Below are 27,683 nucleotides of genomic sequence, written 5' to 3' on the forward strand. Positions count from 1 at the left end.
GTTTAAACTAAGCCTTAGTACACTATTAACTTTTTTGTTAAAGCAGCTAACTATTCTCTAGTATTATTTTGGTAGGAGATAAAATAGTTTACTCTTAACTTCTTTCCAGATCAAAGGATTTAGAGACCCATCAAAATCAAGCGTGCTTGCTACTAGTTAAATTTTGTATCTGGTGACATGAAATTTACTTTCCATACAGACTCTATTTTTGAAGCCTTGTATAGAACTTATAATGAAGTCAGCCTCCCTCTTGCTCTTAGAGTAATTTGTATACCTTAAATGTGAGTAGGGGGATGTTCACTTCAATCTTATCAGATATTGGGGTGCATTTAATTTTCCCTGAACAAGAAATTGATGAGTATGCAACATGTGGCTAATGCAGCAGGAGAAATAAATCAATTCCATGTTTCAACTAATAGTCTTCAAAGATCAGCAAACCACATAACGTGAGCTTTTAAGTGGATACTTAGGCTAATTTGACAACATGCTTGCCATTAGTAAACAATTACTGCTATTAGATTGACATTTTTCCTTCTCTTTCCAGTCAAAACTAGTAGGAGGAAGAAAAGGAGAAAAACTATTTACTTCTAACATTAAATTGTGGCACCTGTGAGTCAAATTCATTGTTCTTACATAGCCAAAGCAATCAGTAAAATTTCACAGCCAGGACTTTAGTATCCCTTGCCATGTTTATAACTGTTGAATGATGTGCAAGTTCCATTTTTAAAGCTCCATTTTGTATGTTAGCAGTAATATTTTCTTACATTTTTGAAACAAAATAGAATATTTCTTTATTTGTTGAACAGATACCAGAGAATTAAACTTACTTATCTTCAGTATTGTAAGAGAACATAAAATACAGTCATTCCAAAAAGTATGAATCATGACAAGCCAATGTATTTAGGGTTCAAGTATACAACCTGAAGAGGTAGTCCTCAACTAAAGCCCGACTCATCTTACTCCATTTTACTTGCCATTTATTTCCTCCTTCACCTCTTTCCTTTCCTTCATGTTCATTTCCTGCCCCTTTCAATCTTTCCTCCACAAAGCAGAACTGCAAATTTTATTCTCAATGACAATAAATGTTCATATAATATTATCCTGTGTGTGATAATTTTCTGTACATCTCTAGATGGATTGATGTAGAAGAATGATTATATTCAAATTTTTCAAGCCAGGTATTTCCATTTTTTATAATTTTTGTCAGATTAATGACAACTTTTGTAAAAATAAAAGTAGAATTATACTGATACACATTTTAAAATGTAATACTTTTTCTTATGAATAACCTTAGGAAATTTTCATATAATGAGAAATTGTATAAAATGTGAGGCTTAAAAAAATGGAGCTCACAGGCAAAATTCCACCCACTGCCAGTATCTGTAATGAAGTTAATGTGAACAGAGACGCTGATTGCTTATGGCTCTTTATCTTACAATTACAGGGTGTTCAGTTGTGAGACTGTCTTCTGGCCCCCCAAATATACAATATATGCTGCATAGTTAGTTCTTCATAGCAAACATTTTCCAACTGTATTGCAGCACAAGATTGGCTTTATATTTTTGTTTTCTGGTCAGTCATTAGCATTGATAACTATCATTACTAGGAATTTACTTCTTTATGACATGTACACCATTTAAACCCTTATTTCTTCATTTACCTTTATTGAATGTTTCTAAGGTGAAATACACTTTGCTAAATAGTAATAAGACAACCTCGATTATAAATAAGTGCCTAAAATAATATATCAAACTCCAATAGACATCTGATCAGTCTGTTACAATTACACACTTCCTAAACTATAGTATGGACTTCAAACAAGTCTCAGTTATCCCCAGGTCTTCAAAGTAATGGCTCTCTGATGAATGGAGAAAAATCCTATAGCCCCTGTGGACAAAAATTTCATACTTACCGAGCTATGAAGCTGTAACCTAAGATAAGTTAAATCATTCCTTTTACCGCATTGTTATTCTCACTTTTGCTTCCTTCTTTTACCCCATTTACACATATTTTTAATTAAATTCAGGATACACAGATTTTCATTGTTACCTTTTAATTTCCTTTTCTCAGAAGTCATGTTGTGTCACTTTTTAATACTATGTGTTTTGGGGGACAAGATTACCATTTATTAAATCAGAGGGATATTCGAGGTTCAGCTTGGGAAAAATCAAGTCAGAATCCCTTCCTTCTCTCCATAGGTTCATCTTTTCCTCTTTCCCAGTACTCTACTTCAGCTGTCTCAGTATTGGCCCCTTTTCTAAGGAAAGCCTGATTTGTCACATTGAGACATGATAGCATAAGAGACAATGAAGTGTCTCCTTCCCAAACCAATTTCCCGTGGACTTAACCAATTTCCTCTGGACTTAACTGAGGAGACATTTCATATTTTGCATACTGCCAAGCAGTGACAATGGGTTAGAAGGAATAGGGAAAATGGAGTTTTAACCATGTTCTTTAACTTCATTTTTCTTTCTGTTTTTTTGAGATTTATTTTTCTTTAAATGAAAATAGATTTTTTTGTACATATCATGTTTATAGTTTGGTCTTACTCTGCTTCTCCTAAATCTTACCCCCTTGTTTCCCCATCCATTCACTCCCTGTCTCATACAAAATCACTTAGGCATCTAAGGAGTAATAATAAAATTAATAAGATATAAAAGCACAATAAGATAAAACAAAAAGAAACACATCGAAAGAGGACAAAACAAATGAACAGAAGGAAAACAGCCAAAATCAAAAAACCATAATAAAACACAAAACTTTAATTAATAATACACAGGCAAAGGACAAGCTTCAGAGAGAAAGAGGAGAGTGGCAGGGAGAGTGATTGAAAGCTTTGCTGGGTATAGTAGTCTGGGCTAGCATCCATGGTCTGTTAGTCTTGGTAGAATATATATCCAGGACCTTCTGGCTTTCAGAGTTTCCATGGAGAAGTCAGGTGTGATTCTGATACATTTGCCTTTGTATGTTACTTGGCCTTTTTCCTTTGCTGCTATTATATTCTTTCTTTATTCTGTATATTTGGGGTTTTTAATATTATGAGGCAAGGGAACTTCCTTTTATGGTCAACTCTATTTGATGTTATGTAGGCTTCTTGTTCTTTCATTGGCATGTCTTTCTTTAGTTTGGGATAGTTAGTTTTCTACTATGATCTTGTTGAATAAGTTTTCTGCCCCTTTGAGCTGGGTTTCTTCACCTTCTTCTATACTTACTATTCATAGATTTGGTCTTTTCATGGTGTCCCATATTTCCTGGATATTTTGTGTTAGGGATTTGTTGAACTTAAGATCATTGGTCAATGAATCTATATCTCCTAGTGAATCTTCAAAACCTGAAATTCTGTCTTCTAACTCCTGTATTCTGTTGGTTATGCTTTCATCTGTAGTTCCAGATTGTTTACTTACCTTTTCTAGTTCCAGCATTTCTTCAGACTGCTTTTTTATTGTCTCTATATCAGCTTTCAAACTTTGGACTGTTTGAATTGTTCCTTGTAATTTTTGGTTTGTCTTTTCTTCCATTTCTTTAAAAGATTTTCTCATTCCTTCTTTTAGGGTCTTTATCATCTTCATGAAGTTGTTTTTAAGGTCATTCTCTTCTCTTTCATCTGTGTTGTGATGTTCATATCTTGATGGTGTAGAGTCCCTCCCTAGACTCTGGTGGCATCATATTGTTTTTTCTGTTGCTGGATTTGTTCTTGTATTGTCGTCTTTCCATCCCTTCAAGTGGATATAGGTGGGGTCTCTTCCTTTCCTGGTGAGTACGGGTCCAAGGTCTCTCCCCGTGGGTGCAAGCAGGTTCAATTCACTGATGGGTCTCAAGATGGGTGCTGATGGGTCTCAGACACTCCCTCTCCCGGTGGTGGGGGCTCTGCCTTCTGTCCTGAGAAGGGATGGGAATAGGCTGGCTCTCTCAGCAGGCTTCTGGTAGGTTGGTCCTCTGGGGGCTAGTTGAGCTTGCTAAAGTTCCCAGTCTAGGAGATCCATGAAAGGGCAAGCAGAAGGAAGTGCGGACCAGGAAGGGGGCCTGGAGCTCACCTCTGCCCTCTGCCCTCTGCCCTCTGTGGGGACAGGAGTAGGCAGGCTGTCTCAGCAGGCTTCTGGTAGCTATCAAGTCTAGCTTGCTGCAGTTCCCAGTCCAGGAGATCCCAGAGAGGGCTGGTTTATTCATTTTTATGTGTATAAGTGTTTTTCATTCATGCCTGTGCATATACATGTATATGTACCTCCTGTATGCCTAATGTCCACTCAGGTCAAAAGAGATTCTCTGAAACTGGAGTTATAGATAATTGTATACCACGTGGTGGGTTTGGGGAATCAATCCTAGGTCTTCAGTAAGATTGATAAACCACTGAGCCTTCTCTCCAGCCCTGCTTTTACCATGTTAATGGGACTTTTAGGAAACTTAAAATTGTTTATATGACTTTCAGCGTATATATGACTGATAATTGATTATGTACCTGGCAGATTTACTATCTGTTCTTCACCTAAGTTTGGTATCCTAAAAATTTCAACACAACTTTAAAATTGGAAATGAGTCTATTTACAGTCATCTTTCTACTTTAAGTTTCATTGTACTACATTATACTCTCAAACAGATATTTCAGATAACAATTCAGTTTTCACCAATGAATGCCTTTACTGCATTCCCAATTATCTTTCATGTAAAGTAACATTTATAAAGTACAGTAACATTATTCTGTAATATAACTTTCTTATGAGTAAAGCACTGACTCATTAATTTGGCATAAAATGTCTTGGCATGACCCCAAAAGATACAATATACTTAGAATTCTTCTTAGGCAAATAAATATATATATTAAATGACATAATTTAAAATCATTTTATGAGGCTAGAACACTTGTATTATAAATTTATAAAAGAAGAAATAATTCACCTTCTTGTGATATGATGTTAATGCATATGAATGCCTTCAAAAATTAACTCAAAGTTAAATATTTTACTTATAGTAAGCACTGAAATTGATTTCAAATCATATTAAAATGGAGATAGGAAAAGGGTCTTTCAAATATGTAAATATGAATTTCCAGATAGAATTAAAGATATAATTTACACTTAATATCAGCTTAATGAAATGAACAAAACTGCTTTCAAATTATGTGCAATTTTAGAGTATGATGTAAAGTACATACATAGTGTTAATTTCAACAAAATATTCAGCAACTCAAAAACAATTGGAAATGAAATAGTTAGGTAACCTTACTTTATATTAATAAGATTCTGTGAAGACAATGTTACTTTTTTATCATCCAAAATGAGGAATCAAAAAGCAGGGAACTTAATGAAGAAAAACTCCAAGTCATGAAGTGCTGGTATAACTGTTGTAATTGAAGCTCACATTATTCTGGCCACTATACACTCTCGTATTTTGGAGATACTTGTGTCTTTGAATTGTTTTAAAATTATCTGCTCAAGTGTGCATTAAACAAATCTACAGGGGTCTCATTTAATATTAAATATGCCTAGGGAAATGTTTATATTTTTACTTTAATGTGGCAATTGTTTCTTCTTAGTAGAGGATTCTAAATGGTACTATTACAAATGTTATTATTTGTTAAATATATTTGCTGATATGTCAACAAAGTCTATTCTCAGAATCAGCATAGATTTCTATTACTTTTATATTTATTAAATAAAAGAATAGCAATTCTATATAGATGGGATCTAAATTTGGTTCTTTTCTAGCATTTGGAATAGCTCGTATTCTTCTGTGAGTGATCTAACACTAATAATAAAGAAATAATTTATTTATTTTGTTTATTTATTCTCTCACACAACACACCCCAAACACAGTTTATCCTCCCTCTCCTCCTCCCAGTCCCCCTACCCAACCGTCCCTCTCCACCAGATCTATTGCTCCCCAATTTCCTTTCAGAAAATACCACATCCCCCAGGGATACCAACCAAATATGGCATAGTAAATTACAATAATACTAGGCACAAACTCTCATATCAAGGCTGAGCAAGGCAATCCAGTAGGAGGATAAGGGTACCAAGATCAGGCAAAAGAGTCAGAGACACCCACACTCCCACTGTTGGAGCTCCACAAGAATACCAAACTATACAGCCATAACATATACGTAGAGGATTTAGGGAAGATACGTGCTGTGAGCCTGGCTTAGTTGAGTCTGTGAACTGTGTTCTTATGATATCCTTTTCCTCTTTGGCTCCTACAATCCCACCCCTGCCCCTGCAGTGGACTTCCCTAAGTTCCAAGGGGAGAGACCCAATGAAGATCTCCAATTTGGACTCTATCTCTGCCTAATGTTTGGCTGTGGATTTCTTCATCTGTTCCCATTAGTTGCTGGAGGAAGCCTTTCTGATAATGAGACATGAATATCCTTGATACAGGACAATATTTACTACTATAGTCTAAGCCAGTTAACTGGCTCTTTTTTAATTTAAATTTTACTTTTAGTTATTTTTTTATGTAGTCAACTCTACATGAATTTACTTACTTATAAATTTTGTTTTATTGAAAACATTTTTTACAACATATTCTGACTGTGGTTTTCCCTTTCTTCACTCTCTTAAATCCTCCCACCTCCATAGCCACCTAATATCATGCTTTATTTTTATCATTTAAGGAAACAGGCTACAAAAAAGCAAACAAACCAAATAAGACAACAACACAAAATAACAAAGAGACAGCACTAGAAACACACACACTGGTGTATACATACACACAAATTTGTTTTACATATACCACAGATGCACACCTAATGTATAAAGCACATATTTGGAGGCCATAATGTATTTAAAAAACAGTAAAAAAGTGCCCAATCTTAGTAATATGGGCCAAAAGTCTACAAAAATGACCTTAGGTTCTTTGTGTTGGTCATCTACATCTAAGCACAGGACCCAGTGGTGTTTACTTATTTTTAACCAAATGAATAAAGAAGAGAAGCAGATTATAGTATTGAGAATTTAAATCTCACATTAGAAAAATGATTTTTTTCTCTTGCTGTGGAATTTTTGTGAATTCTCACTTTCTTTTTGAGAGAATTTATTGTCTATATAACACTGACCTTTTACATACTTTACTAAAAATTTGAATATGTTGAATGACTTTGAACTTTAATGATGTCTTTTTGAGATTAAATATATTTTCTATTTTACTAATACAGATAACTTGAAATTAATTAAAAATAGGCCATGGATATGGAAGAGAGTAAAGAGAGAGTGTGTTTGGAGGCAGTAAAAAGTATATTTCTTTGTTTTTACTATATTTAGTATTTTATCCAGAAAAGATAATCAATTGCCACATGCTCACTGACAACAAAATGCTAAGTGTTGTGATTTACCTAATGCACTATGAGCCATGGATTCAATAAAAATAGCTAGCAAGGATGCAAGACTCAAAAAGATCCAGCATGCCTCAGATTTGCCTTTCCTGTTGGCAGGCTTTTTTTTTTTTTTTTTGGTTTTACGAGACAGGATTTCTCTGTTTTGGAGGCTGTCGGTCCAGCCTGGCCTCAAACTCACAGAGATCTGCCTGCCTCTGCCTCCTGAGTGCTGGGATTAAAGGCGTGTGCCACTAACGCCTGGTCAGCAGGCTTTCTTTTGTAGCTAGCATAATGTAGTAATTTTGACCATTTATCTCAAAAGCTGGTTTCTAACTAATGTAATACGTGTTCCTGGATTCACCCTTCATTCATCCAAGATACAAACCACATTTCCTTCTTGTAGACCATTTATGAATCTGTAAATTTCTGTCATGTTTTTCACGCTAATAGTTAACTCTGGACTTTGGAGTCTTACTTCAGGCCTTGTTCATCCTACTCAAAAGGCCCGACTCAAAACTGAGCTAGCTGAGAAAAGGTGAATTCCTATACCAACTGCAAATCAAATGTTTTTGTATTTCAGCTCAATTCCAAGAAATTCAGTTCTTGAAATAATGATATTTTCTTAATTTGTGACAACTTAAATTGGAGTACATTAACAGTTCAAGATCCTCTATGAAAGATGTCTGTCTGTCTGTCTGTCGGCATGTCTGTTCTTTCCTTATTTCCTCATAGATACATTTTGTTCCTCAGATTTTTTAATGTCATGATTTATGGTGTCTTTTTTCACATCCAGATCCCTCCCTGCTTCTCCCATTAAATAACCAAGCGTGCCCTGAACACAGCAGCTTCAGGGCATCCTACTGCAGAGTACTTATATGTAACTGAATTTGCAAAGAGTACACATGAGGAAGCTGGATTTGCATTGAGTACACACATGGAAAATGCATTTGCTGAAACACTTGTAAGTCCAGAGATGTATCTTCTCAGCTTCCGCATTGCCATGTTAGGAACATAGTAAACACCAGTTGGCTTTGCAAAGAATTGCCAGTCTCTCCCTTCATACTTATATTTTATTATTAGAACAAATTTATTAGTGTTTAAACAAAATGTGTGTGCAGCATAACAAGACCATAGTAAAAACTTGTCACCAACAAAAGAGGAACAATGAAAGAAATCTCCTGTCATGAGGGTATGAATTTAAGCACAGACAAATGAGGTGTCAGGTGAAAATAAATACCACTAGGGTTATAGCAAAGCACTATTTTCTCCCTTGAAAATGTGGAGCGAAAGTGGTTTAGAGTTATTGTCTGAATTCTTAGTCAACCAGGAAGAGTTCTGCACATCATTTATAAGCCAGTATTAAAGGGGCAAAGAGCATTGTGATTCTCTGGTGTGTACGCAGTACCAAGAGTTCTTACAGTGGTTACAGCAATATCCTGTAGATAACAAAAAGCACAGACAAGACTTGGAGAATAGATATTCCATAGCTAATCTTCAAGAGAAAATATGTCTGACACAGGAAATTATTTTGTTATAGTTTAAATTGGTTTCGGGATTGAGGGCATTGGAGATTTAGAAAATATGTTTTTATTAATCCCTCAGAAATTCCATAAAATATATTTTTGACATAATCACAGCCTATTGAAAATTCATCCCAGATCCATGGCACACTTCCAAAACAGTTCAAATGTTATGTCTCTCCCTCCCTCCCTCCCTCCCTCCCTCCCTCCCTCCCTCCCTCCCTCCCTCCCTCCCTCCTCTCTCTCTCTCTCTCTCTCTCTCTCTCTCTCTCTCTCTCTCTCTCTCTTTCGATTTGAGTTTTGATGCCTGTATACTCACGGGTATGTGAACATGGAGTAGAGCGCTATCAACCTACCATAATTTATACTGTAAAACTGACTCTTCTACAAGCAGCTATCAACTGCTAATAGCTCCTCAGATAATGGAACTTTATGCTATTTTCCTCTTCATGCTAGAGTTTTGCCTGGCTTGAGTCTGCACAGACCCTATGCATGCTGTGTCACTACTTATGGGTTCATATATGAAACTGCCTTGTTGTGTTAAAAAAGCAATGTTTCATTATATATTGATTATATGACCATTAGTGATAAAGGGCACTCGTAATCCTTTCAGAAATATTTGAATCTTGGGCACAGTAAGAGGCTATTCAAGATATGCATGGAGCATATAACAATCAACAAGAGAGAGTCCAAGAGTTTCGAGTGTTGGGAATTTGTCAGTGACACAGAAGCCACCCAAAATGCCTTCCAGTGGCTAAACTGCAACAATTTGAGTAACAAAATATTTCAAGCAATGCTTATTTATATATTCATAGTAAAATATCACTAAACTACTATTAAAAGAAGTCAAAATATTCTACATTATTAGGATCCCTCAGACTGATTTCCGTATTGGTCATACCATTTTGTATGTCAACAACAGTGCATTGGCGTTCAGTTTCATTCACAGCAGTCTAGTGTTTGCTGTCACCTGTTTTATTGATAATACGCATTCTGATGTGCGTGAGATGGAACATCAATGTAGTTTTATTTGCGTTTCCTTGATGGATTGGAATGTTGATCATTTTTTAAAGTGTTTGTTAGGTATTTGTATTTCAACTTTCAAGAAGCTTCTGTTTTCAATTCATTAGCCTTTAAAAATACAGCCATCTTTTCTTGGTATTTGTTTTTTTTAAGTTCTTTGCATATTCTAAACATTAATCCTCTGTCAGATTTACTCCTATTCTGCGGGCTGCCTTCCTTCTATTGTCCATTTCCCTGGCAGTAGAAAAGGTTTTAATTTTATAAGGTCCCATTTGTTGATTCTGTCTTTGTTTCCTTAGCAACCAGGGTATTGTGCAGAAGTCCTAACTTACTCCTATATTTTGCAGTGTAGAAGAATCACCTGCTTGGGGAAATGGGTAAGGGTGGCTTTGTTTCTAAGTGTTCCTTTATTTCACTCCAATTCTACACAGTCCTTTCAGTCACTGATTTTTCCAGACCAAAATAAACTGCCTTTTATCTCAACTTTCAAAAATCTGGGACAATTTTGGGAATTCAGTTTAAATGCCATTGACATCAAATTGGTCCTAATTGTTTTAAATATTTGTGACCTCTTTCTCTTCAGGATTCAAGTAACCTTTTTCTTAAAACATTTTTAATATCTTTATCTATCTGAGAAATCAGTTGTCCTTGTACACGTCTTAGTTAGTACATTGTAGTCTTTACTCCATGAAAGAATCAGCTGCCCCTTCAATATTGATTGCTTCCTCAGTTTCCTTAGTTTCTTCCCTATCCCTCTCACTCCTTGTCCCTTGTGATTCTTTAGAACTTCAGTATTCACTGTCACTTCTCTCATTTGTAATTTACTCTCTATCTATATAATCCTAAGACCCATCTTTTTTATTCAAGAACTCTGTGGCTATAGGAAGGAAACTTAAGTGTACAGGATTCTCAATAAATTTAAAAATTATATAACAAAAGTATATTGATGCCAGTCTCATGAGTGCTCAGATGGGAAGGAAATAACTGGATGTAAGTATATACATAAAAGAGTCTTCTCTAGATTGAGAGCACGGTGGAGTATCATCTTCAAGATATACATTTGCAGAAAAGCAGCCATTTTTTCCAAGCTGTTACTTGATCATAATGAAGCACTTTACTGAGTAGGAGTCACACATCTAATCTAAGCATTTGGGAGGCTGAGGCAGAAAGACTGCTATTGTGAGTGCCATAACTACATGTTATGGACCCTGTGTCATAAGAGAAAAATAAACTCATTACACATTTACTCCAGAGTAAGTTTTTGGGACCTCCTTAAATCTAACAAATATAATCTCTGGAGGAAAGACTGGCGGTCTGATTTTAAGAGGCTTCCACCTCGATCCTTGGGGTATGAAGCACCCTAGATAAACTAAAGGCAATGTGGCAGAGACACAAAAAGCCAAGATGGTTAGGTATGGGGTGGGAGTAGTGATGGTACAGTGTCTTCCCCATCCCATCCTATACTGTGGGGTAATTGGGTTAAAAGCAGGAGCACAGACAGAGCCCTAATGCACAGTGTTCCGCTTCCTTAATGAGGCACATTAGCTCTGCCTGCTGAAAACATTTCTCTGTAAAACAGGGTAAAAGGCTTTCACACCAAGATTACCAAGATTTTATTAAATGTGTTTGACCATTAAGCAAAACATGTGGGAAACTGTGAGTTATTTTCTTCATCCAAAGTAATCACCTCCTATTAAGATTAAGCGATAAATGTACTTTCTTAGCTCTCATGCTCTTAATTTCTTCAGCCTAGTTCACAGGGCATGAACATTTTATTGGGGTAATATGATAGGAGGAAGTTGCAAGATTTAGAAAACTCTTATGAGAAAGCTAAGAGGTTATGCTTTAGAATAAGGCAAGGCATTTGCAGGGTACTAGACTGTCTTGTTTCTTAGTAGAATATTAAAGAACACATTAAAAATAAAATTTCTTATGGAAAATACATGCTTTGCAATGTTTTCTACCAATAGTTATAGTCTTACATCATTGTTTTAACATGAAGACTTGTGTATGATATGAGATGTTAAGACTCAAAGAGAACAAGATAAATTCTTCCACTTAGAAATTTTTATAAATTGCCTTAAATAGATTTACAACATATATTATTGAATAACTATAGACAAAGGTGAATTCATGCTGAAAATGAAATTTTCAAAAATGTTGTAGTCTTCATTGTTTTTATTGATTAATAATAATTAATTCATTAATTAATACAAAAATTATTTATAATCAACATATTTTTATTTATAATTCATATAGCTAATTATTAATGGAAAACTTTGTTTAAAATTAAAATCAGCATTTTATGGAGCACTTGAAAGGATGTTAGGAGTAACTCTATCCTCCTTAGGCATGAGAAGATCATTTGTGAATTATCTATTTGATATAATGTGCATAGTGTGGAGAGAAAGAAAAGAGAAGGGATATGAACCAAATGCATGACTCAGACACCATAGTAACAACACAGTGGAAGGCAGCCATAACTGCTACAAATCAACCATTCAAATGACTTGAGCCTATGCTGACACTAAGGGCAATTCTATGCTTAAATGTAAATTAAATATTATAATCAAGGAGGAGGAGTGACTTGGCAAATTTGTTTGCACAGTGCTTTGTCTGATTTTGTTTTTCAAAATACTTACCTAACTGCACAGTAATTGCTCATGTTTGGAGCCATAACAGCACATAGGTGATTTTGTATGATTTCTGGAAATATATCAGCTTCTTTAGGATATAATAAGATGGAAGAATCATGCCAGAAAATGGAAATAATATTATAAATTTAGGCCACACATTTGATTGCAGGAAGCCAAAATAATACCTTTATTTTTTACCGTGAATATTCAAAAGTTGATTTATTTTTATATGCTCAAAGCCCTCTATATGATGGTTTTTGGTATGGGACTTTGCAAACTTTGTAAGAGCTAGATAAATCTGCAGAGAGTTGATACTGGAAACTTTGTTCCTGCTTTTCCCTTCCAAAACAAGCAGGCCTTGCCAGAAAATCAACCAAACAAGGCTTGATATACAATAAGACTAGGCACAAATACTCATATCAAGTATGGATAAGGAAACCCAGTAAGAGAAAAAGGATCACATGAACAGGCAAAGGAGTCGGAGACATCCCCACTTCTAATGTTAGGAGTCCCACAAATATCCCAAGCTATACAACCACAACCATGACATATATGCAGAGGACCAAATTCAGACACATGCAGGGTCTGTAGCTGCTAGAGGAAGCCTCTCTGATGTTTCCTGGGCTAATTACTGATCTATGAGTATAGCAGAATATCATTAGGAATCATTTCACTGACGTTTTTTGTCAGTCATGTTGGTTCTACTCTGGGTCTCTTGGCCATCAACCTTCCAGTTGCTAGCAATCCAGACAATGTCAGGCTTGAGCTTCTTCTAGTGGCTTGGGCCTCAAGTCAGACCACTCATTGGTTGGCCACTCCCAAAAGTTTTGAGCCTCTATTTCCACAGTGTGTCTTTCAGGAAGAAAATATTGTAAATTGAAGAGTTTGTGTCAGGGTTGGTGTCCCAGTTCCAATTCTGGAAACTTTGCCAGGTTACAGAAAATGGCTGTTTCAGTCTCCATATCCTTCATTATTAGGATTTTTCACTAGGGTCACTCTCAGATTCCAGGAAGTTTCCAGGATAGTAGGTTTCCAAATCACTCCCTAAATGCCCATCTATCTTACTAGTCTCTCCCAGTACTCTTTCCCTCGGTTTCAGTGTCACATCTGCTCCCATCATCACTTACCCAGATTCCCTTTGTAAAATCTGTTCTTCTTTCCCTGCCCAGAGAGATCCATGCCTCCCCACTCTAGCACTAAATGTTATTTAGCCATTTTTGGGTCTATAGATTTTAGCATAAGTATCCTTTACTTAACAATTAATACCTAATTATAAGTGAGTACATATCATGTTGGTCTTTCTGGGTGTTTCTAAGAAGTGGAGAGCTGAGGAAAAGGCACAGAGAATTCAGAGTATTATTTCCCCTTGTTTTAAATAGCAGAATTAGTATCATCTCTTCATTTATTGATGAAGAGAACACAGCATGAAGAAGATAAATGGTTTCCTGGAAATTGAATGCTAGAATGAGAATGGAGTCTAATGTTGATGAACAAAGCCAAAATTAAATATCTGAGTCTTTCTAGCCTTTTCATGTATTAGACTGTCCCTTACCCATAGATTTAGATAGGTTATTTAACTTGGCTTAGCCAGCATATCAATTGTGTGGATGAAAACCCATACCTCTCTTTACCAAGTACATTTTAGCATGAGATGGAGGCCATTCTTGCTGTCTTTCCACTTCAGTTTCATGGAAAGAAATTTCTGTGGCCCCTTAAAAAAGGAAGTTTCTTATATAGCATTTAATGTTCAATGAAGCAAGCAGCTAAGGATATGAAGAGGGATTTTCAATATAATATGAAATTAAAATGCTGAATAAAACAAGAAGCACATTACAACAGTCAAGTTTTACTTTCATGGTAAGAAGGACTGGTGTACTTTACACTGCTAATATACAGTAACAATTTAGAATTTTGCACATCAGGCAGATTAGGGCCATGAAAATTAAACAACCTGTAAAAGAAACTCATCCGTCGTGATTTCATCACTCAGTATCACAAGGTTGAACAATTTAGAAAGAGTAAATCATTTTCTTTCTCTTCTGAATTTGTGTACACATTTTCAGGAAAAACTACTTCATAAATTATGATTCCATGAAAAATTTAGTTATTATTTTTAAGGAAACATGATCACAAAAGTACAATGATGTAGAAAGAACTGTTGAATAATGTATATAGGAAATATGAGTTTACATGTTTAACCCATTGGTCTTGTTGATTTAACCATTTTTCAAACGTTTAGTGTTTTTGTCGTAAGATTAGGCTGCATAATGATAGACTATAATTGTGTTATTCATTGGAAAGAATTGTATAATCTCAATGTGACAATAGCATACAGGTAACCATGACTACTTCTGTTCTTCCATCAACTTTTGCTTCTTTGTGCAACGGTGAATATTTTTAGTGTATCTATTATTTCCTCTTTTCAAACACAGAATCTAAATTATAAGGCATTTCTACTTTTAAATTTTACGTACTTTTGCAGGTTTTCCTGTTTTTAGGCATGTAAGTGTATGATAACGAATAAGGAATTTGAAATAAGAATCTTCTAACTTACACAAAATGATCAGTGTGGTCAGCACTTTTTCATGTCCCAGTGTAATAATGACATTCATATAATGTTTTATTGCCTTTCTGTGTATGTTATATACTCATTAGTTTCTTGCTATTTTTATGCTTTTATGTGTATGTATGCATGAGATATGCATAGTATGTACACATTTATTCAGATGTGTGTGGAGTCACAGTATGTGTGTGGGTCACCCTACACGTGTGTATGCCTGCATGTGAAGCAACTATATGTGTGTTGATGACCATACATATGTGTATTCCTGCATGTGGAGGTCCAATGTCTGCTTATCTTCCTCTACTAATCTTACCCCTTATTCTTTGACATATAGTCACTCAATCAAACCCAGAGCTTTTAGATACAGATAGTCATTCTGCTCTGGATATCTTGTCTCTGACTTCTGAGGTTGGAGTTATAGGCTGCTTCCATGACTAGCAATCATCTGCCAGTTCTGGGGGTGTGAACTTCAATCACTCTGCTCCCTTGTAAATCAAGCACTTTAAAGGCAGATTCATCTGTTTAACTTCCTTGCTACTTCCTATGTATCAGGTTTCTGAAAACTACACTTTCTATAGAACTCATACAAACTCTGTTGTAGATTTCAGACTCTCAGTGCTCATACCTGAATTACTAAGATACCTTTGACCGGCCTTCGCGGTTTTATTAATATTAACTTTGGTTGTATCTCCTCTTTTATCCTCTTAGGTGATTTCACTCTGAAGTTGCATTCTTTTCATCCCAAAGCTTCTCTAAATTTGAACAATTCCTGACAGACAATAATCAAAGTAAATATAAGATTGTTTATTTGTTAAACAAGGTCTACATTTACTTTGCAGGGACTGCCACTATAGTGAAGCCATGAGTCCCAGGGCACAAAGGAATTGCATTGATTTCTTAGTATGTATCACAGTGACCATTCATGATATACATTTATTTGTTATGAAGTCTGCTGTAAGAAAAATTACAAGGTCAAAGCTGAAGGTGATCCTGTATCTGAAAATTAAATAAATAAATAAAATGTAAATTAAAGATTATGTACACTGATGTATAAAATGTTGTTAATCCTAGCTTTCTTGATTCAAGCTTGTACATTCAGGTAACATTAACAAATATCAAAGGTATTAATTAAGCCCTTCGCAAGTCTGGAATTTCTGTTGAGGTAAACCTTGGTGCTAGTGGTTAAAACACTGCACTCACTGGGAAGGATGATGTATGTATTTAATCCCAGCACTCAGGAGGCAGAAGCAGGCAGATCTCTGTGAGTTTGAGGCCAGCCTGGTCTACAGCGTGAGTTTCAGGACAGCCTCCAAAACAATACAGAGAAACAACAACTGCAAAAACCCACCACCACCACCACCAAAAAACACTGCACTCTTTATGTGAAGAGTCCTCTGAGAAACCTTGAATCTACTTGTTCAAATGACAGCTGTGCTTCAGAGTCAATAATCAACATTATGTCAAACAGATGATGCCTAAGAGTCAAAGTTGTAACAAACCGCTCAAAGTCTTTAACTATAAAGAGATTAAAGACAGACTGAAGTACTTCCCTCACTGTCCACTGAGTTTTGCTTTCCATGACTGACAGGACACTGACAACATTGTTTCTTCACCAGCAATCTGCTGTTACCCCTTTTTGTTTGTTCTAAATTGCTTTTTCTGTAAATATATATATATATATATAAAGCCTATACATAACACAAAATTATTCCTCTTTAGGAGATGAAGGAGAAATTGGGACTACATATTATCTTTGGAACTATGAGACATGGGAAGAATTATGAATTACTTCTAATTGGCTGCTTTTAGGGAAAATAGTAGTTTTTGTTGTTTTGTTTTTTTTTATTTCTTGAGAATTTCATATGAAACCACTGTATTTACACCATTTATTTGACTCCATATTTCCCCTACAACTACTCCTGCATATTTCGATTCCCTCTCAATATCATGATCTCTTATTGTATAATTATTATTGTTGTATACACACATATGAATTTATCAGGTGGATCCATTTAGCATTGTTGGCTTCGTCCCTAGCATGTATATACTTTGGATTGAGTAACCTACCAGGGGACTCGTCTCTGGAGAAGACAAAATTTCTAGCCTATATTACTTGAGGATTCTCTTGGACTGCCCTGACCAACAATCCAGAAGGATGTTTCCTGTGACAGGCATTGGAGATTTTGTTAGATATTCTATGACTTTTGGTGAGCAATGCCCCCTTAAGTGTGATAACTTCATTAATATATAAATATATATTTATATATGTACACATATGTAGATATACATATTTTTAAATAAACATAATGTGTTTTCTGATGGCTTTTAAATTATCACCACTGCTATTTATCCATTCCCCTTTCACTCTGTATTTCTCTCCTTTTCTATTTTCCATTTAATTGCCCTTCCCTGTTTTCCCATTTCTCCATTCGTAAAGTCAGTGTCCCACTAGTCTCTTCTCTAGAGCTCCTCTTCTGACTGTCCATGTTCTGCTCTATTCATGATTCATAATCAGCCTTCTATCATGTCATTGAAAGACATCCCTGATTGTAATAAACAAATATTTGAGAACATATGTGCACATATGTACTTCTTGAAACCTGAAAACTTAAAAATTGTGTGAAAAGCAGATACCATGCACTACCTATGTTGAAAGGTTGGTAGTTCAGGCATAGTGATATTTGCAAAATATCAGCCCCTCAGGAGCGATCTACATATGACCCTGAATGTAATAGATTATTTGAGGTATAGCTTTTATGGAAGTGGTTAGTTGTGCATAGCCGATGCTTATTGAATAGAGTTATTTACTTCCTGAGAGATACTTTATCCCTAACACTATGTGAAGACACAGTGAAAAGTTGCTATCTGTAAGAAAGCAGGAAGACCCATAACTCCTATCAAGTCCTGTGGCTCCTTGATCTTAAGCTCCACACTCCAGATCCATAAGAAACAAATTATTTCTCAGTCTGTGGTATTTAGTTGAGATAGCCCCAGTAGACAGCATTAATACATGTTCCTAAATATCATGAGGAAGAAGACTTTGTTTTAATTTTGATTGAAGCTAATTTCCCAAATTAGTCTTCAGTTCAAGATCTATCACCAAAATCTTACATTCGGCTGATGCTCATTTTTTTGTCATTTCCTTTGTGTCTGCACAGACACATATTTCTTACTAATTAGATTAATTCCACATCCTCACTGATCATGGTAATGGGTCTTGTAAAGGTATTGAAAGGTATTTCATATTTAGGTCTACTCATGCCCCATGTCTCACGTTTTCCCTCTTCCTTCTCTAATTACATATATGATGTATCTATTGAAAGTTCAGATCCCACAGATAAAAGAATATGTGAAAATTGCCCTTCTGTGTTCTTATTTGTTTTGTTCAATATGATGCTGTCATTTCCTTTTGTGCAACTAATGAATAACAGGAAGAAATAATAGAAACATCACAGAGAAATGCAATTTAAAAGTACGTTAATATTTATTTTCTAATTTAAACTCATGCTAGAGCTCAGAGTAGCCCAGGGGCATTGCTTTAGGATTCACAGCTTGCAAGAGATGAAGCCAGAACTAGAAATTGCATTGTTAGAATTTACACTTAACATTTCAGTACAGCATTGATCAAATGAGTCACTCACAATACAGAAAATGCGGAGGTGGTGCCTACAAACATTCCCAAAGCAGGGAGGCTTCCTAAAGTGACAAATGTAGAAATCAAAGAGTATTCTAGACTAACTGGACAACACTTGCTCATTGAAAACCTAGCACACAACAACATTTAATAGAGATTGTTTGGGTCTGCTCTGGGAGAGCAAGCTTTGCTGTTCCCTATATTTCTCTACACAAAACAATGCAAGTAAGAACCCGCTATAATATAAAGGGTTACATATTATAAAATCCTTCTTTTTAGAGCTAGATTTTAGTTTGTTATATACCATTAGGGAGCTTAAACTATTGTGGCTTTCATGTCTAAGATTGTTAAAAATTTATACCTTTGAAATTCCCATCTTGGAACATGTTTCTTTTGTAAAATGATTGTTATGCTCCTTGGGGGTTGGGAACTTCTGTTTTCTTGATCAGAAGTATGGTAATAACACGGAAAAGTTTTTTATGGTTTCAAAATAAAAGCCTAGAAGATTTTGTACTGTCAAAATAGTTATTTTAGCATAGAGTCTTGAGAGTAATGAGTCATCAGAGAAAGATCATTTTAAATTAGCTGTGTATTGAGAGGAATTAAGACAAGGACAGATATGGGATATAGCTGATAGCCTTAGTGTAGAGAGATATAACTAAGTAATACTTTATTTTTAAGTGAGTCACTGAACGGATGAATGTGAGAGCTCCTTGTGCTTTCCTGATAGACATCTTTGTGTCTACTAGGATGATGTCACATTTTTGCATAATATTCCTTCCCTTGTGTAATGAAATTTAAATGTTTAAGAATGCTAATTACCAGACTAGTATTTTAATTTTTATTCTTATTGTTTTGGTTTTATTTATTATATTTTATAGCTATATTATAATTGTAATATATTATAGTATTACAAAGATATAACTATATCTTTTTAATTCAAAGTTGTTTATGTGAATCCATTTCCAATATGACTACCTCCTTTTACGCTGAAGAATCACAAGGGGCACAAAGACCTGTGAGTCACTGTGTTCTGGAACTTACTCATGAGACAAGTGATCTACCAGAAATGTCTCCTAGTACATGAATGGGCTCTCAAAGTCCATTCATGTACTAGGAATAAATACTGATCCACTGCCTGAGGTCCCATAGATTCTCCAGGCCTCCTAAGTGAAACCCACGTTCAGGGTGTCTGGGTTGGTCATTTTCTGGTTTCCCAGCTATCAGAAACAGCTAACCTGAGTAATGCAGAGCTTAAGTTTTGTAGTCTGGCCTTCCTGTTGGTTCTGTTCTACCTGAATGCTAGCACAATGTAAATAGTTACCTCAAGTTTCTGTTGCTGTGCCTTCCCATTATGATAGAATGTATTGCCCTGAATTGAGAACCAATACAAAGATGTTTTCTTTCTTTTGGTTAGGTATTTGTCCAAATGAACAATGAAATTTACTGAGAGAAGGATAAATCTTATTTTTAAATGCTATCTCAAATTAATGTGTTCTCTATATATAAGAAAAAATTGCATCGTATCTAAAAGTATGACAGGGAAATGTATGCATACCATGAAACAATTTCATCTGAATTATCATCAGTTAAACTTATAGTCAGTCTAATTTACATTTTGGTGCCCAAATCCAATTGTCTCATGAAGTACTATAAAAAGTTTATGGGAGTGTTTATTAATTTACCGATTTGCTCTCCTTTCTGAATGTTCCCACCTAGTTCTTTAATGTTTTAAAATTTGATCCCCCCTCATCAAATTTAATTTCTAGCAGTGAACAGTATAAGTGTCCCCTAGTAGTTTGTCTTTCTGGCCAGGTCTTCTAGTTGGAAGCTGTTTGCAAAAGTTCAGGACTGTGGAAAGCTAAAGATATTTACTTTAGAAGCCAAGGGGAAGCTGAATTTAGATGGTGGCTGCATGTCTTCACTGAAGTGATGTGTGGCATGAAATGACACATGATTCCAGCATTTCTAGGGAAAATGTCTTTAAACACTCACTGTATTAATGGAGAACAGATAAAATCAGATTATGTGTTAATACGGTAACAGCAAAGACGGTATTTCACCCTTATGTTTGACAATTCACTTCTGCTAAAAATTTCCGTGCATTTGAACATTTACTAAATCACAGTCATAAAGTCTGTCTGTAAACTTTTGAAAATGGTCAGTTCCCCCCAGGTCATGGCACTGAAAAAAAAACTCCCATTTTTTTTACACTAGTACAGTTCATGGAGAAGCATGTATCCACAGGAAATCCGTGGAGAGCAATGTCTAATACAATGTCTTTTAAATTCAATCTCGTACCTGTTCATCTTCTCCTGTTTTAACTTTCCCTTCAGACCTGAACTCTTGTATCTCGACTTTTCCTGGCTGCTGCACAATATCACTCTTGCCTCATTTTTCATGTCACATTTTTCTTCTATAAAATAAGATGTTTTATACCAGCAATAAATTATACTGAAACTAAGCTGACATAAGTCTCCTAACTTTACCAAATTATGGGCAGCATCCTGCCAGCTGAGAGGGTCTAGGTCTATACTTTGACAGTTGCCATATGTTTGTTCTCTATACCAATGACCATATTTTTAAATGTTCACCATTGTACATTCAAATTGTTAGTACACTTGGCCAAGCAGCTGTGATTTCACAGAGCTTTTATGTCTAATAATATCCCATTGGCTAGATGCGCTTCAACTTAGACCCCATTAAATGTGGTTATTTAGAAAACCTCTTATTTGTCATTAAAAGAAAGCTCGCATGCATTTCATTCTCCTCGTTGTTAATTGGCCTACAATTCCTGTTATAATATTAAACAGCTGTTTGTATTAAGCAAAGAGTTAGACTTCTTATCAGTTTCCTTTTCTGTGTATCTACATGGGGTTTAATACCATCACACACCCCTCATTGCAGGAATATAGTTTTGTATTTGTCTATTTAAAGTAAATTTTAACAGTTTATTTCTAAGACAGTCTTGGAGATTAAAATTATAGAACTGAATAGCCATTAAGTTTTTCTCCATGTGTCCCCTCTTTGGCTGTATCACATCATGGTGAGTGGGAGAGAAAAAAATCACAAGGTGAGGCAGAAGACAAAATTTTTTGAATTTTGTTTATGTGTGTAGGTATTTTGCCTTTGAGTATGTCTGTAAATGAATGTCTGGTACCTCCAAAGACTGGTGAAAGCACTTTTACCACAGTTCAATTAATAGAGAATATAGATGTCATCATTATTCTGTAATCTGTCATCATGGGGTCAATAATAACTTCATAGCAAGTGAGAAAGGAGATATTCAAACTGTAACATGTTACAACTAAATGAAAAAAAACCGTGTACAGCATACCTATGGACTTGAGTTTGCAAACCAGAACAACAAACAACCTAGCAAAATACCTCAATCCCACCAACACCAATGTCATAATCCAAAACATCTTTGTAGTCAAAAGAAAAACTGCATAGCCCTTATTTCTAGCTGGTGTGGAATAAGCAGGGGAAAAATAAGGGACTTTTGTTTTATCCATGCCTGCCAAAGATGCAATCACACAATCGTTATTGTCCTCTGTACTGTTCTTCTCAACACTTTCAGCTCCATAGATCTGTATCTACTAGATACGCTAAAGTAATAATGCAAGTATCTACAAACTGAGCTGAGCTAATAGAACCCAAGGTGTATGAAAGTGTTCAAGGATTCTAAGGTTTCTTTCTCATGTGGTATGTAAGTGGATGGATATTATGGAGGTGAGGAAGATAAGTTTTACCATATGCATTTAATTAAAATATATAGAATATAGCATGTTACAGTTTGAGTACTTCTCAATTACTATGAAGATAACAGTATCCCAAAGTGACAGACTACAGAGTAATAATGACATCTATCCTTTCTATTAACTAAATCATAGCACAAGTGTTCTTAATAATCTTTGAATTTTTACATGCTATGTATGAGGGGCTGTATCATGTGTAAATACCATACTGTTCAACAAATCATATGTAAACACAATTTGCACTGATATGATTCACATGTTCATTAAGGCAAACTGGCAAAGTAACCTCTGGAGCAGCTTCAGGAAAGTGTCATAGATCATGTCAGTTGAGTTATTTTTCATTGGAAGATAAGACCTTATTTTTTGTCAATATACATAAGGAACAAATGACAATGAGATGAATGAGATGGTCCATCCATGTCCAACCAAGTTAATCAGTTATTTTATGGGAGCAAAGGACGTTAAATTGCTGATAAGCTGTCTCAACACAGTGGTGACTTGTTAAATTCTTATTCAAAGAGCTTTGTGTCCAGTTTAAAGCCAGTTCCTACCAAAGTCTCCTGTTCCAGATAATTTTTACTGCTCCCATAGTACTGTGGAGGGGAGTTGTTAATCTTAACTTTCTGAATGTCCTCATCTTTCAGGATGCTGGATATTTTTTGAATCTCATGGGTCTCCTTCCTTCCTAAAGGATGGAATGCTTCAATTCAGAGAAGAAAGCTGTGCAGCATGATGATAGACACTGATAGCCATTTTTGTTTAATGTATCATGATCAAATTCTCATATTTTTATCCTGCAAAAGTAATCATCCATGATTGAGTATTTGAGATACAAATCTCCAAAGTATTTCAAGTAAGTTTCCAGTCTTAAACACTCTCTAGCCAGATTTTTAATTATATTTATCCAATTTTGTCCATTCCCCTGCCTACTTATTGTTTCTGCCTATATGTCTCTAAAAGCCTGCAAACTATCACAGGCTTCACTTTCTCCCCCAAATTTAAATCCAGACAGTATTCAATTTCTAATGATCCTGCCTGTATTGTCCTCATTTTCTGTTGTCTTCCTTCTCCCTATCGCTTCATTCCATTGTTTTAAATCATTATGGTAATTAATTCATTTTAAAAGTATTTTTATGTCACAAAGATACGTTCTTTTAAAATAATAAAGCAAATTATATTACATTAAATAGCTTAAATTCTCTAAAAATAATTCTGCAATCTAAAAGATGTCTTTTAATTTCATTAAACTAGTATACAATATCAATATGATGAGGAATTCATTCAACAAATGTGTATTGATTCCCTGTTTTGAACTAGGTACAGCTCAGAGTCTAGGAATTTAATTATAGATAAATATAGCTTATCTTCATGCAGTTATAGAATTCTCTGTATACAATATCAATGCACTGTATGAGTGAGGTACACTGAAGAGAGGTTTAGGAATTAGAAAAATCAAGGGACTGAAACAAAGTTGTTCACTTAGAGACAACATGTTGTATCTATGTGAGGATGCTAACATGAGAGTTACCATGACTGTGAAAGAAAATGGAATAACTGGTTTTCTGGGTCAAAGGAATAAACAGATAATGAACTAACATATGATTTTCTTTTCATATTTGCTTTAAAATATTTATTTTATGTTCTTTTAGAGATCCCATTCAAGGTATGAAAACAAGAGGCTCTAGCAATGTCTTGGTTAAGAGATAAGAGTGGAATAATCTAAAATTAGTACTAGAGGAAGAATCTTCAAAATTGAGAACTATCTCAATGACACAAATATCAGTACTCAATGCCAACAATAATCCTGGCACAACAGAATTAGGTAAAAATTTGGTTCAGCAAGTTGTTTTCCTTATGTTATTGTGTACCATCACAGCAAACTTGAAAATTGTTGTGTAAAGTAGAAATTTAGAATGATGGTGTTAAGGTTTGCTGAGACATCTGCACAGAGTAGTTCAAGCAAGAAAGAGTTTGGTCCTTTATATATTAAGTAAGAGGATTGAATGTCTGATACAATTGATGAATTTTAAAAATATGTCTTTTAATTTTGATATTATAATATATTACATCATACCAACCCCTTCTCTTTCCTCCCTCAATATGCTTACATTTAACTTTGTCAAAATAAAAAAGAGATACACCATAGATTTGTAAAAGAGCAATGAAAGGTATATGGGAGCATTTAGAGGAAGGAAAAGGAAGGCAGAAATTACGTAATGGAAGAGCACACTATTGATTGGTTATTTACTATCAATGGTCAGCCCTGAAATCAAATAAATAAAAGTAACATTAACCAGACAATTTTTACACAAAGGTCTCCTGTAGGAATAAATAGGCTTTTCAAGACTTCAGAGGGTGAGAAGAAAGAATGTATTGACCAGAAATTGCTAAGAAATTTCAAAATTTGGGGGATTGATATTTGTCAGTTTAAATGACACATGAGATGTGTAGGGAGAAAGTAATATGAAATCCATGAAACAGAATATTTCAAAGAATTATATATCAAAGTAAGTTACTGACTTACAAGTGTCTACTATGTTAGAGAAACAAGCTGTTGATTGTTAGAGGTGGATATGTTTAAATGCTACAAGGAAAGAGCCAGGAGGCAAGAAATACTGATGACATGGAGAAAGGGAAGAATGTTTAGAGCTAGGATTCTGATAATGTTGGACAGGACGCGGTTCTGTAAAAAGGTAGAAAAGACTGATCTCAAGAATAGATTTTCTTTCTGTCACCATTGAAAACAGATGGACAGGTGCAGTTGAAATAGAAAGTTTAGTACATATGGCAGAGAAAAATGTTTCCTCTTGATTTATTAGGACTTTCCCCTCACTCTACATGATGTCAATTCAATTTTGTGGCTGTCATATTCAATCATTAAAACTACAGAGCCCTGGTGGGTTTAGTTCCACAAATAAAGTTGATGAATTGCATGTGCTGTCCTCCATCCTCTCCCCTTCCCTTTACCTTCTGTTTCTTTTTCTCCTCTTCCCTCTTCCCTCCAATGATTCTGCCTCATCATCTAATCTCTTACTGTATCTCATGTAACTGTAAGAAGGCAGCTCCACCATGGGCATCCACTGACACAGGAGTGTAAATGTAAAACCTGAGACTGTCATGGAGGTATTTCCTTTCAGACAGTATGACACTATTTTTTCCTGCAACAAGACCCTAATCTGTCATTAACAGTTAGACATGGGAAAGGTGGAAGTTAGGGCTGATCTAGCGATTTTGATCTCAAAGGCCTCACATCCCTTGGTGTGAAGTTGCTGTCCTATGCTGTACCAAATTCGCTGTCAAGCTAACTTTCTGAAGGAAGGACTGCGATTTCAGACTTGTGCTTGATCCTTTGATCTTTTACATCTGGACTTTGTATATTCTGTTTGTTCAACAAATTTCTTCTTTACATGTCCACTCAGTTCCTGATCCCTCACCCTTTTCATGTTGAGTTGCTTAGTCACCTTTGTTATATCTTTGTTATATCTCATGACTATAGAGTGGTTTTTCATGGCAAAGGTTCATTTCTTAGAAATACCAATGTATACAGAACGATGAATTTTAAAGAATAATGTTGACTTATATGTACTGTCAGGCACTTCAGGTGGTTACAGATGGTAATTGATTGTCTCCTGTGGGATAGAAAGCAAAGTCATACAACAAGAATGAGAAAAGGAGCAGTATATGTTGCATTTGAGGACGGTGAGAAAACATGAAAATGACCTTAGGGAGAAAGCACAGACTCTGGAGGAGGAGAAGAGGACTCTGAGAGGATTTAGAAACCAGTTGTGATTGGAAACGGTGATGGTCAGATTGCTGCATTGAGTGTACAATTATCAAATATGCAATATCGCTGGTGCATTTAGAAAGCTGTCCCTATTGAATCAAAAATTCCTTTCTAGTTTGAAATTTAACCCTTAAAAAGAAACTCATGTGACTTATTCCCTATGAGGCTTCCATAATTATCAGGCAGGGCATGCCAAAGAGTAGATACAGCATGTTGTTTGCTGAGAGATTAAAATAGTCTTCCTTTTTTCTTCCTATTAAAGTGATTGCTGCTTAATTTCTTATGATCTTTGTTTAGTTTCTTTAAACGCAAACCATGGACAAATAACAATGCCTATGTCATGGGGTTTCTTTGTGGGTTATAGGAAATCATGCACAGAAAGTACTAAAATTAGGTATGTCAAATTTAAATTTCCATTTTCCAATTTGCTCTCATTTGTGAACTGCTTTTATCACATCACTTTTGTTCCATATTACTAACATGCTACATATCTACCCATTTTGCTCAGTTGGATAGTCAAAGTTATTACAAATATCATTATTGTTATAATTTATCTTTTCCTTAATTTTACAGAAACTGATTGTCCTTAATGAATTTCAACAAAAATGCTTTTATATTTTTAAATCTTCATATATTCTTGGTATCAAACTGACCACAAATGTTTGGTGATTAAACGAATGACAAGTGATATAATATAGCAAGTAGGTACATAAACATTTGCAAAAAGTTGGTATGAACAGAAAGTTTACCTTAGTTCCAATAAAAAAAATCAATGAGAAAACACACATATGCAAACATATAATCAGGCTTTAAAATCACAATGACTACAAAACTTGGCCATCATAAATAGTCTACTTAATTTTCTTGAACTTTGTGTTGATCAACTACAAAATCAATATAATTAGGTGTCTAAAACATAGGAGTGCAGCAGATTCATCCACAAGGTCATTATCACTATTGTTACCACAATTTACCTTTGGCTGCTACAGTTAAAACAACAGGAACAATTCACCTGAGTTAATAAAATTTCTGGATTTTAAAATGTAATTTCTACTTTAATTAAGTTCTATATCTAGAGGTTGAAATATTTTAAGTGGAAAAAGTTGGAATGAGAAGTTGATGATTCAAAATTTCAGATGGTACTGTCTATGTTAGTACTATTCTGATTTCTACTCTTATAGTAAGAACAGAAATTGTGTACAAATGTCAAGACTCTCCTTTGCTATGAAATGGATTCATGTGAAGCAAGCATGTTTCTAATTAAATAATGTAATAAAATAAAAAATGCGGTATCTAAAAATAATTATTTTGGGGACAAAACAACTAAAATAGGAAATGTTATACAACTAACAGCAGCAATCATTACTTATGACTGCTGTATAAAGGTGTTAGGTAAGTTCTCATCTTGATGGGTTATAGATATCAGGCAGAGGTTTCTGATCTTGTAATGGAGCTGATATCA

The 27,683-nt window shown here is 35.1% G+C and overlaps 1 protein-coding gene across 1 annotated transcript in view; it reads left to right on the plus strand.

Moving 5' to 3' along the window:
• Positions 1-27,683, plus strand: part of Znf804b (zinc finger protein 804B) — a 482,235-nt gene that overhangs the window by 196,564 nt on the left and 257,988 nt on the right. The window lies entirely within an intron of this gene.

Source organism: Mesocricetus auratus, unplaced genomic scaffold (assembly GCF_017639785.1).
Source record: "Mesocricetus auratus isolate SY011 unplaced genomic scaffold, BCM_Maur_2.0 Super-Scaffold_100051, whole genome shotgun sequence".
Taxonomy (NCBI): Eukaryota; Metazoa; Chordata; class Mammalia; order Rodentia; family Cricetidae; genus Mesocricetus; species Mesocricetus auratus.